Source organism: Ischnura elegans, chromosome 3 (assembly GCF_921293095.1).
Source record: "Ischnura elegans chromosome 3, ioIscEleg1.1, whole genome shotgun sequence".
NCBI lineage: Eukaryota > Metazoa > Arthropoda > Insecta > Odonata > Coenagrionidae > Ischnura > Ischnura elegans.
Window position 1 is genome coordinate 60,712,597 of NC_060248.1, and position 11,345 is coordinate 60,723,941.

The window sequence follows — 11,345 nt, forward strand, 5'->3', positions numbered from 1 at the left end:
CCGTTGCACTGATGTGCGCGTATTTTTTGTAATTATGCGTAATATTTTGATGGCCGTGTGGTGTTCACGTGGGATTCCTCTAGCTTGCTGGAGAATGGCCACCCAGTGTCAAACATTCTGGAGGTGGCTCGCTCTAGAGGTATTTTTTAAATGTAGATATCGGTTCTACATCTACATAATACCCTGCTAGCCACCTCTAGAGTGCTTGGCAGGGGGTGACAAATCATCAGAGTGCAACAGGATTCCCATATGCACACCACATGGTAGAAAATAGTTATTTTTACTTACCACAGCTTGCAGTATAGACCACTTCCGACAAATTCATCTAAAGTTATATTTGAACACAGAGAGTTGCTTGAATTGCAAGTATATTTATTCAAGATGGAAAAATTCGACTCCATCACGCTTGAATAGATTGAAATTTAACTGGAAAACACAGTCATATTCATTTTAAGGAATTACATCTACATCTACATAATACCCAGCGAGCCACCTCTAGGGTGTTTGGCAGGGGGTGATCAATCACCAGCATGCATTTGGACTCCCTTTTTAACTGAATTATTATTTAACGGAATTATTACCTGAATGATTCATTGGGATTTTTCCTTAAGGTATGAGTTATGAAATGGATTAAAATTTACGAAAAATATTGGTTGATTTTCAGAAATTGATATAATTTCTCGCGGTGAATGACTATGCAAGCGACGTTGTTAGGTTAGCATCTAAGAATTGCTTCACACAAGCCTTAGCCGCTCGATACATTGAATTAGTGTGTCAATCGATTTCCCTGCCCAAGCAGGACACCTTCACTTCCTGCCACTCGGATAGATTAAGCTCGATGATTCGGCTAGAGACACAGGCGATGTTCATGAATACCGTTTATGGAAGGACAGCGCGAACGCAGTCCCTACTACCAAAAATTGTGCGCCCGAGTTACCCACATTTGGGGCAATCGCAGGAGTCAGCACGCCCGGAGTGCAATGGGCAAGCCTCGTCCCGGAGGAACGGCCTTACGGATCACCGTTACATCTCTACGCCAGGTAAGTATGCTAATGAGGGGTTCACCTGCGCCACCACCCAATACTCGCCTTAAACTGCTTTGCGACTAGCAAACTAAAGACTTTCAACATTACCACCACTTGTGTATACCACAGCAAATCATTATTCATACAAGCTAATTTTCAAGTATTTTTTCCTATTTATAGTCACAGCACACAAATCAGTTAAGGTATACCCAATCTCTTATCGCTACTTTTCACCCTTTTCCCTCAAGTCCATACGCGCCATTTCCGAAATTCATTGCACACCTGGTATGGACACCTGGTATGGTCTTAGTAACATAAGTAACGAAATGTCTCACCATGTCTTATGGTAAATATAAGATGAAATATCGGTAACATTTCCTGGCGCAACCACCATCTTTTTTCAACCAGTAAGGACAAAACAATTTAAATCCTTACAACCTGATGGAAGTTCACGATATTCATAAGGAAATTTCACTTCACCCATCGATTGGCTGTTAAGTGGCGTTCACATAGCTGTAACGAGGGCTCGTTAAAATGTATTTACACTCAACCCTTCCTATAAAATACACGCTCTGCTACTTTATCCTTTATTAATATTCACGCCTACGCCTGCGCACCTCATAATAGGCATAATTAAATATTTTTCATTCACACAGTACCCGTCGTACACCTCAAGAGTGTTCGGTAAGGAGTGAGCATTCACGAACATGCAGCAAAGAGCGCATAGCAGCATGCTGCAATACGCATAACTAAATATTTTTCATTGCAGCATGCTGAAATGCACTCTTTGCTCTCGAAACAAAAGACCATATCTCATGCACCTACGAGAGGGCGGCGTGAGCTCCTCCCGACCATGCATATCTCTATGTTAATGGCACCAACCATACAAAAAATACAAACTAATTAAGGGGATAAGTATAGATAAGATATCCATGCAGCTACATAAATATCATGACGGAAAACAAGGATCGGCAAACCCAAACTATAAAACTAAAATAAAAGAAAAATTTCATGCATTTGGTCCACCTAGCAGCGCATCACAGCGATTAATTATATTGATGGCACATCTGTAACTCCCCCTGACAGACCTTGGAAAGAACGTCATATTTAATCTCTGTTCTCCAATCTTCCTCTTTCTTTTCTTTCATCTTTCTTTTCTTTCAGTCTTTCATCTTCCTCTTCTCATCTCTTCCACCACAATTCGATGGCAAGTACATCATTCATGTAATTTACCAACATGCGTGCTCTGAATCCGCTTAATAGGTTCAGCCTCCATCAATTTCTTCGCCCAAAACTCCTCGTCTAACTCATTCAACAATGTGTTCAAGCTGCTTTTTATCGTAGCAACCTATCACAAATCTAGTTTCCCTGTGCCTAATTGATTTCTGCAATCAGTCCTGCCTCGCATGGATCCCACACGCTTTCTACATATTACAGATGAGGCCTAACTAAAGACATATAGCTTCTTTCTTTGGCCTTCTTATCTCATTTCCGGAGAACTCTTTTTACAAAACCTAATTTATGATTATTCTTTCCTCATTTTCGCGTATATGACTTCCCCGAGAGAGGTCCTGCATTAGAGTAACTTCTAGGTAGTTGAAAGCATCGGAAATTGATAATTGAAGCCCTTTATGGCGTAGCTCTAGGTGGAAGAGGAGGACTTTTTCCAGAAATTCATGACCATGCACTTGCCATAATTAACTTTTTACATGCCATTCGTCAACAATTTCTCCACATAAAGCTGCATCTTCTGCAAAACGTCAAATCTTGATCATTACAGCAGTAATAATATCGTTTATGTTTAGAAAAAAACATAAGGGGCCTATGACACTTTCCTGATGTACACCTGAGGTCACTTTCACTGTGTCAAAGCTATCTCCATATTTAGGATATCCTGGACGCCTCTCGCCAAATCCCTTTCCCGTTCGATGGAAAACAACGAAAAACGGCCAAAATATGGATTACAATTTTTCAAAATATTGAAATAGCATATTAAACGGTGCAAGACAGCTTCGGTGGGGCTGAAGAACCAAAGCAGCCGCCCTATAACTTCCTCGTACACTGATCGTGAAGTATTTTGATACCTGATACCAAAAAAGAATACCCCGCTTTAAGAAATACTATATCATCGACTATTTGGATTGGTAATAAACTATTGAGGGAATCACATATTGCAATTATTCTTGTGGAGCGAAACATCACGAATGCAACTGATTTACATATGTGTTGGTGGCAAATTTACTTCTGCTTTCATAGGTTCGCTCTGAGATGGCTCGTGGCAATGGGCCCAGTGCCACTGCCAAGAGGTCCTTCATCAATCCTCTCTTCACAGGAGGCCAAGACTTCGACCTTGGTTCATCTTCGCACGGCGGGCCGTTACGACTTTAGGTCTACAGATTGAGACGACTAATGAAGGCAACCCGTAAAAAGCATGAAACAGATGGTTTTTAGAGGCAAGAAAAAACTTTGTCTCCTGGAATTCGGAATGGTTTATTTTAAAAATACTTGAGTGCCCACATTCATTCCTCCAGATATGACTGGAATTCACAATCGCAATTCCTTGCTGTTCACTTAGGCATGGCTAAAAGATGCGATCATCTAAATGGCTTGTTCTCAATTTGATCAATTTTGCTCCATACAAGGGCGTACCCAGGATCATAACTAGGGTAGGGACAAGCCACGGTCTAGGGGAAGCAAGCATGGTCTAGGGGTGTCAAGTCATGGGATTTATGAGATTATTTCCTTGAAAAATTATTTCATTTTAGTTACATATGTTAAACAAATATATATCATTTTTCGTGGGTTTAAAGAAAATTTGTTGAACACTTTCTTTTCAATTCAGTACTGAGTTTGCTTAAAGACTTTTACGATTTTTGCTTCTAGGGGGAGGCAGCTGCTCACCCCTGCCCCTCGCTGGGTACGCCCATGGCTCCATATTGTGATAAGAGCACTGGAATTCGATCCGTGACGTGCTTCCACGATACGCCTGGTACTCGGAAGGTTCAAAACTAGTGATATCATTTGCGTGGTGGAAAATAACACATCCTAAACAGACTAAAGACAATTAGAGGAGACGTTTTCCGAGAGAAATTACTCGAAAATCCGCAGCAACCATTGTCTTCGCCATCGATGAGAAATGGCCATTTTCCTGTGTGATCAGTCGTTTTCAGCACCATTTTCCTTGCCAATGGTTCATTGGGAGAGGCACCCCCGCTTTATTGCCCGTAGTTTGTCCTTTTTTCTCAGCGTATAACTTATTTGAAAGTTACCCCAGCATATTGATAACTTCGGGCTATGTAGATTATTACACACTATAAACCATAACTTTTGCCTTTTCATGATTGTGCACGTTTTTTGTGATTATGCGTAATATTTAATGACCTTATGGTGTGCATGTGGCGGTCCTCTTGCATACTGAATGTTGATAATTCATCACCAACATTCAAATACTCTACAGTTGGCTCGTAAGGTATTACGTAGATGAAATCCTTTTCAGCTGTGCATGAATATCAAACATTTAAGTTTGAGAAAATAATTAGGGTAATTTTCCAAATTTTAGCACATGCCATTGCTAAATATTACCTTCTATATTTAATCTGAAAATTTCAAGATATTAGCCTAATTATTGAGCCCAATTATTATTCCTCTTCAAAGAAGACAAGTTGGGCAGGAGTGATGCGTTTTTATAGCGGACCGGACTAATATCAACGTTCACCTACCTTCGAATTGAATCATTTCTTTATCATCAAGGACCAAAATCATAACCAATGAGCAGAGACCTTCCAAATGTATATGCTACAAAAAGACTGGCAACATAATGGTGATGCTTTAAAAAAAATATTATGAATTTTGTTCCGCATTCTTCTGCGAAAAAAAACTAGCAGTGCTATTCTTCGCTGATTTGGCTTCCTAATCCATAGCGAGAGAAGGCAACGAAAGCGAAAGTCACGGATGGGGTGATGGGAGAAAAAATTAACTCTTGGGTGGGTGAGGATGAGCGTGCATGAATAGGGGGAAGGAAGTGGATTCAAGAGGGGGTTGGGGGAGGGGGGAAGAGACGGGGTGGGATGGGAAGGTGGGTGCTCGAAGAAGGGGCAATGATTCGGGCAAATGTCAAGGTCTTCCCCGGATGAGAACTGCCAGCTTGAGGCAACCACCCCATTCTGCGGAAAACCCCTCACCCACCACACGGTAACCGACTCTGGGGACTCACCCGGGACACCCCGTTTTTAATCCCCTTCCCCCGACTCGTTAACCCAACTACCGCCCAATCAGGTACAGGAACAGCTCTGACCAACGTCTCTTAACGCTTAAGGGTGGTTTCACTGGCGGCGTATAGAACAATTCAACGAACAATGTAACGTAAGGAGCACTTATGGTGGGACTCCATTGCTCTTAAATCCAACAGCGGCGTTCTTAGAAAAAAGTTTTTAAAAAATTTGCGCGGTATTAGGGTATATTAATGGGAAAAAGGTGAAGTTGCCCTTCGTCCTCAGGGATTCATGGATTGGATTCCTCAATATCTATTTTCAATGTAAAGTGAAGGGAAAAATTTCTAATAACTTTCATACACATCTGTTTGAGCGAGATGAATGAAATTATAATAAAATAATTATCATTGGAGGGGTCACATTTGGCTATAATCGGCATTCCACTAGATGAAAATGCACATGCCTAAAATCCAGGCCATAAGTGTGCAGGAGCTGGAAAAAAATTGGAAAGACTTGGAAAAAAAACGAACGGATTAGAAACGTCGGAAGGAGTTACGGTGGACCTTACCCGGTGTGAAACCCGAGAAATCTTCACTGCCATTGTCCACCGGGAAAAAAACCGGGCATTACATGGCGCAAGGCTTGGCTGATTTTGAATTACCGTAAAAAAGTTTAAGCGGGCATTACTGTCGTAAATTTGTTCGACTCTATGCTTTCACATTGGTAATTCCATTACTATTTTCGTTGACCTATCTTAGAGGCAAAATAGGCAGACCTCCCACTTCAACCATAGATTTTTGCGACTGCCACTCCGAATTTCCTAACGCAGAAAACGTCGGAAACAATATGATATAGATTAGGATCAAAATACGCAAATATTAAAAAACATGCAATAATTCCTACAAACACCACCGATACAGAATATAAAGTTCGATGAACGAAGAAGGGGCTATTGGATTTCATAGAGAAGCATATACCAAATTACCATGCCTAAAATCCAGGCCACAACTCTGCAGAAGAAGCAAAGACTCGAAAGGAACTAGTTTTTTTTCTGCTAAAGGACAGGTTACAGGAAGACTCGCTTTATGGGGCTTCATTCTTCTTACATTAACATATGAAATCGCTTTCCTCTGGGCCCACGGGTCAAAGGTTACCCCCATCGGATAAGGGAGTGGAACCTTGAAAAAAATCACGAGATAAAAAACGATTTCAAATAAAACATCAATGCTTTTTAAAGAAAAAAAACTGCGAAGATGCACTAATAAATAAAAGCTATGATAAAATGAAACCGTGGGTACGGAGGCACTTCATCACAATATTTTTTTCTGTCACTATCAAATCAGAATACGTAATACCAAAGAAAATTGCACCATGGTCGGCTAAAATGGCCGTAAAATGTATACATTTTAATGAAGCGTTCATTTATTACTCTACATGATAGGAATTTGATAATATATTGTGAAATAATACCGAATGAAGATGTTTTATTCATTTGGTATTCTTTCAAAATATATTTTCAGTAAAATATAGCCCACTTTTCATGAGCTGGTGAGGTCATTTGACACCGGGTGAGTTCCATGCACAAGAAAGAGAAATAGATTAAAAGGGGGACCCCTGCAGGAGTTCGTAACGCCATCAACTTATCTGCGAAAGAGCCAAGGAAGTCGATTTTTCGCCCGAAATAGCGCGAGAAAAAGCCGACTACTGGAAAAAGGGGAAAATAGTCCTTAATTCTCAAGCACTACCACAATCGATAGCAATAAAAAAATAGTGAACGAGCCGTATGCCTTTCAGTTATTAATAGCGCAATTGCGGTGGACAGCACTGCATTCTAACGCATTCATATGAGGGGATAGGAAGCCAAGGGATAAAAGTTGTTTTTATTTCTAAACACTTTGGAACATAAATTAGGTAAAAAAAACAAAGGCAATAAGCTAGATATTTAACAGTGCATTTGAATTTCCATTCGATGTCAACACAGAGCCCGTATTCCTTGGTTACCAAGTTTTTGTGTATTTTTTCTTTCAATTTCTGTACCTAACTCAGTTTCGAAAGAAAATCACCTGTACCTCTTGGGGTCTCTCCCCCTCATCTTGGGGTCTCTTCACTCTGAGGATAAAATCCCACCTCGCTCTACGATTGCGACTCATTCCTCTGGAGCACTCTAGCACTTCCTCTACAGCATGTCTTGACGGAATGTGATAAATACAGAGCCGTACGAGGAACGTTGAACATCTCAGGTGATAATAAACATGTTTTTGACGACAACCCTGAGCACATAGACACGGTCATCAGTTTTCCTCGTATTTCTAAGCTTTTTAATAAATAATAATTTGTTTCTAATATTTATTGAAATTTTATAAAGATTTTTATAATCATTTTTTCGATAAAATTACATTTTAAATACATATAAAATAGAGAAAGTGATCGCGGCAGTGAAAGCAGCATGCAAAAAGCCTATCTCCCTACTTACGGCCTACTTCTAACATAAAAACAGACAAAATGAATCTACACGAAGGAACCCAACGGTTCATCCATTCGGCGTTAAAATCTCTAGTTCCCAAAACCGAAAACTAAAGTAGGAAAACGCGATGCTGGAATCTCAAGGACGTCGCATCTCCTACAATTAATTCCACTCAACCCTCAGGGAACAGGATGTGCTATCTTGATGTAATGTGATAAATACACAGCAGTATGAGAAATCCTGAGCATCTCAGGTGATACCAAACATATTTAAGACGACAACCCTGAGCGAATAGGCATCATCAGATCATCAGTTTCTGCGCATCTCTAGGCTTTTTAATAAATTATAATTTTTTTCGATGTGCGTTGACACTGAAAAAAATCTTGTTATTACTTTTTTCAATTAAATTATATAGTTAAAATCTAAATTTAAAAAAGGTGCGAATGACCGTAGCCGCCGTCCCACCATGTTAAACAAATCCTACCTATCTATTGGAGGTGAAATCACCGAAAAGAAATCAGACAAATTGATAGCCAAGGATGCTAGAGAGCCCCATCGGGTAATCTCCTCCTCCTATCCATTGATTTTTATTGAATTATAGCAGATTATTATCGGTAGCCATGGAGGAGATTAGCCGGTGGATCACCCGTGCAGCCTTCAATACCAGCATACGCCGCAGTGGCGTAACTATGGGGGTATGAGGGGATAGGTCCCTCCAGAGCCTCAGATATTATTTTATAAATAAAAAAATTCCAGCACCGTGCCTTTTCCTACGTCAGTTTTCGGTTTTAGGAGCTAGAAATTTTAACGTCGGATGGATGAATCGTAAGTCTCCTTCGTGTAGATTCATTTTGTCTGCTATTCTTTCAGAAGTAGGTCGTAAGTAGGTAGATAGGATTTTTTACATGGTGCGATAAAAAAAATTACTTACAACTATTGTCTAGTTTTGACTTAACTGCATCTACTTAAAGTTCAATTTTTAGTGCCAAAATGATGTAAAAGTATCTCCACGCATGCCATTTTTTTTATTTTACCATATTTCCCTTAGGAAGAGGAGGGGTTGCCATCCTAGGCCATCCCATCCCTCCCCAAGGCATATTCCTAGTTACGCCAGTGATACGTCGGGAAAGCAGTGGCGGATACAGATGGGGGGCGCCCCCCCGCCCTTGCGGGTCCGCTTGTATTGCAAAACATTGCAAAACCACAATTGTTACTTTTTTATATCATAAGATGGCATTGTCTTTTACATGTTTATAACCACTTTAAAGAAAATTTTCATATACTTTGCCTGTGACTTGATCATCTTTTATTACGATAAAAGTAAAGACAACTCAAGATATGTTTGGCCACCCCCCCCCCCCTTGAGTTTTTTATCTGTTTTTAGACAAAATGAATCTGTGCGATGGAAACCCACGATTCATCTATCCCGGCGTTAAAATCTCTAGCTCCTTAAACCGAAAACTGACGTAGGAAAAGACGCGATGCTGGAATCCCAAGGACGTCGCATCTCCTACAATTAATTCCTCTCGTCATCCCCCCCCCCCCCCTTACCCTCCGCCCACACTTAAGATGCTCCCTCACTCCCACTCCGACTTCGCCGTAAAATTTCCCTCCTCCCAACCTCCCCCCCTCCTCACCCTCTCGTGTCGCCTCCACTGTCTTCTCCACCAGCGGACGCCTCCATCCTCCCAATGCCCTTTTAACACACTCCTCCACATCCACAGCGGCAGTCTACCAGGCAGTATGTAGCATACGACTCTCATCTCCTCCCTCCCATTTCGGCCGAGCAGTTTAAGTGGCCGAAGGAGCATCTTCGCCCTCTGGGGATGACCTTCATCCAAATTCCCCCGGCCAATAGCAAGGTCAAATCGGACGTTTTAAAAAATGTATAAAAAAGAGAGGTGAGTTGGAGAGGAGGCGGGGAAGGTCGCGAGGGATGGAGTTGGCCAAAGGGGAGGGAGGAGGAGTGAGAATTCTAAAAAGATATTCGCGCATAGTGGGATGAGGAACTCTTTAGTCGATAGCTGAGGTGGTAGAGTACAGTGTAAGGTTGGGACCTTAAGAAAATCCCGTTTTAATGCGATTTGCTTCATTCTCAGTCTTCAGTCTCCGACAAAATCCACAGCTTCTTAACTATACGCGTGTTCATATTTTTTATACAAGAGTACAACATTTAGGAAATCAGCAACTCTACGCCTTAGGTAAATCCATTTTCACGTGTGACTGTCGGAAAGGATCTTATGCATACGAAAGTGAAATCATTTGGAGGCATTTCTATTGAATGATGCGAGTTGAAGAGATTAAGACGACGCGAACTTCCTCTCAGACGACTGTAGGTATTTTGTCTTTTTTTCGTGAAGAATAACTTCTTTTAATATTACGATATCATCTGAAATTTTTCGAAGTAAATAGAGTAGGCCCTTTTCAAAATTTGTACTTGCCGCAAATATAAAAGGTTTAGTTATCAAAAACTACTTAGGTAAAATTTTCAAATTTGACGAACCGAAAAAAGTACAGCATAATATATTTTTAAGGCCTGAAATTTTCAAAATGATAGGTTTTGGTTCAGGCAAGTGATTCGTCACCAAAAAAGACCGGTCATGAGGGATGGGTGCATCCTGATAATTGTAAAATCCGTGAACTGTGGTAGGAAGTGGTCGAGGAAAGATAAGTTTGCAATAATAAATTAATACGTATAATACAAATAATAAAATAGAGTTGAGTGTCACGTGTAGCGTAAATGTTGCGTCGATTTTCATTTCACCATTACTGACTAGTAGATTTATTTGCACGGCAGTATGTTAGAGCACAAGAGTAAGATGAGGGGAAAAAACTTCATAAGAAATAGACTTTAGATGTCGCCTTTCCGCGTACATTAAGGGACCATAATACCCGCGATACCTAATAACTTACTAAATTTGTTAATACTCGCTATCTCCATGCATTTCTTAGCATGTTATAGCTCATGCATGAATCATTTACTACGCTAACTTTTCGTTTTCTTTTACTAACTAGTAGTTTTATTAGCATTGTAGTATGTTCGTGTCCTTACCACTCCCCTAGGACCGTATTCATAGTCGCTTCTTGATGGTTTACTTGAGACCGTCTTGATGGAGACCGCCTTATTGGTCAAGGCGAGCTTATTTGGTTGCTGCTTTCATAGTCGACAAATAAGCTCGTCTTGACGAAGGCGTCTTTATCAACATGGCCTTATTCAACAATGACTTGAGACCGTCTTGTTTGGCGACTATGAAACGCAAATTGCGATTAAACTCATGCTTTTGAGACGATGTACGTCAACCAAATGCTCAAGATGCGACAATGAATACGGGCCCTAGTTTCTGGTCTGACCGCTTGTCGTGGTCCTGAATGCTTGGCCTGAGCCCGGCAAACTAGCGCGTTTCTGATTAAGGCTACGATAAGAGCTGACAACCTGAAGTGGAATCACCCCGTGCCACACACTGGCGGTGGCTTGAACGGTACCCCGTAGATGTAGAGGTAAAGTTTACGGCCATCAACTAAACTGCAAGTTTTTAATGTTATTAATGGTACGCAGTTTTAAAGAAGACGCATACCTCCCGCTCGACCGGGAGTATTTTGTCTAATTTTGTTCGCGTATTACTCGTTTAAAACTTACGCTATCGC

General features: G+C 40.8%; 1 non-coding gene across 1 annotated transcript; it reads right to left on the reverse strand.

Annotated features, from left to right (window-relative positions):
* Nucleotides 1–884: 884 nt before the first annotated feature.
* Nucleotides 885–1,048, reverse strand: LOC124156663. Its single transcript, XR_006864372.1, has one exon. It is a non-coding gene; the product is annotated as a U1 spliceosomal RNA (small nuclear RNA).
* Nucleotides 1,049–11,345: the final 10,297 nt, after the last annotated feature.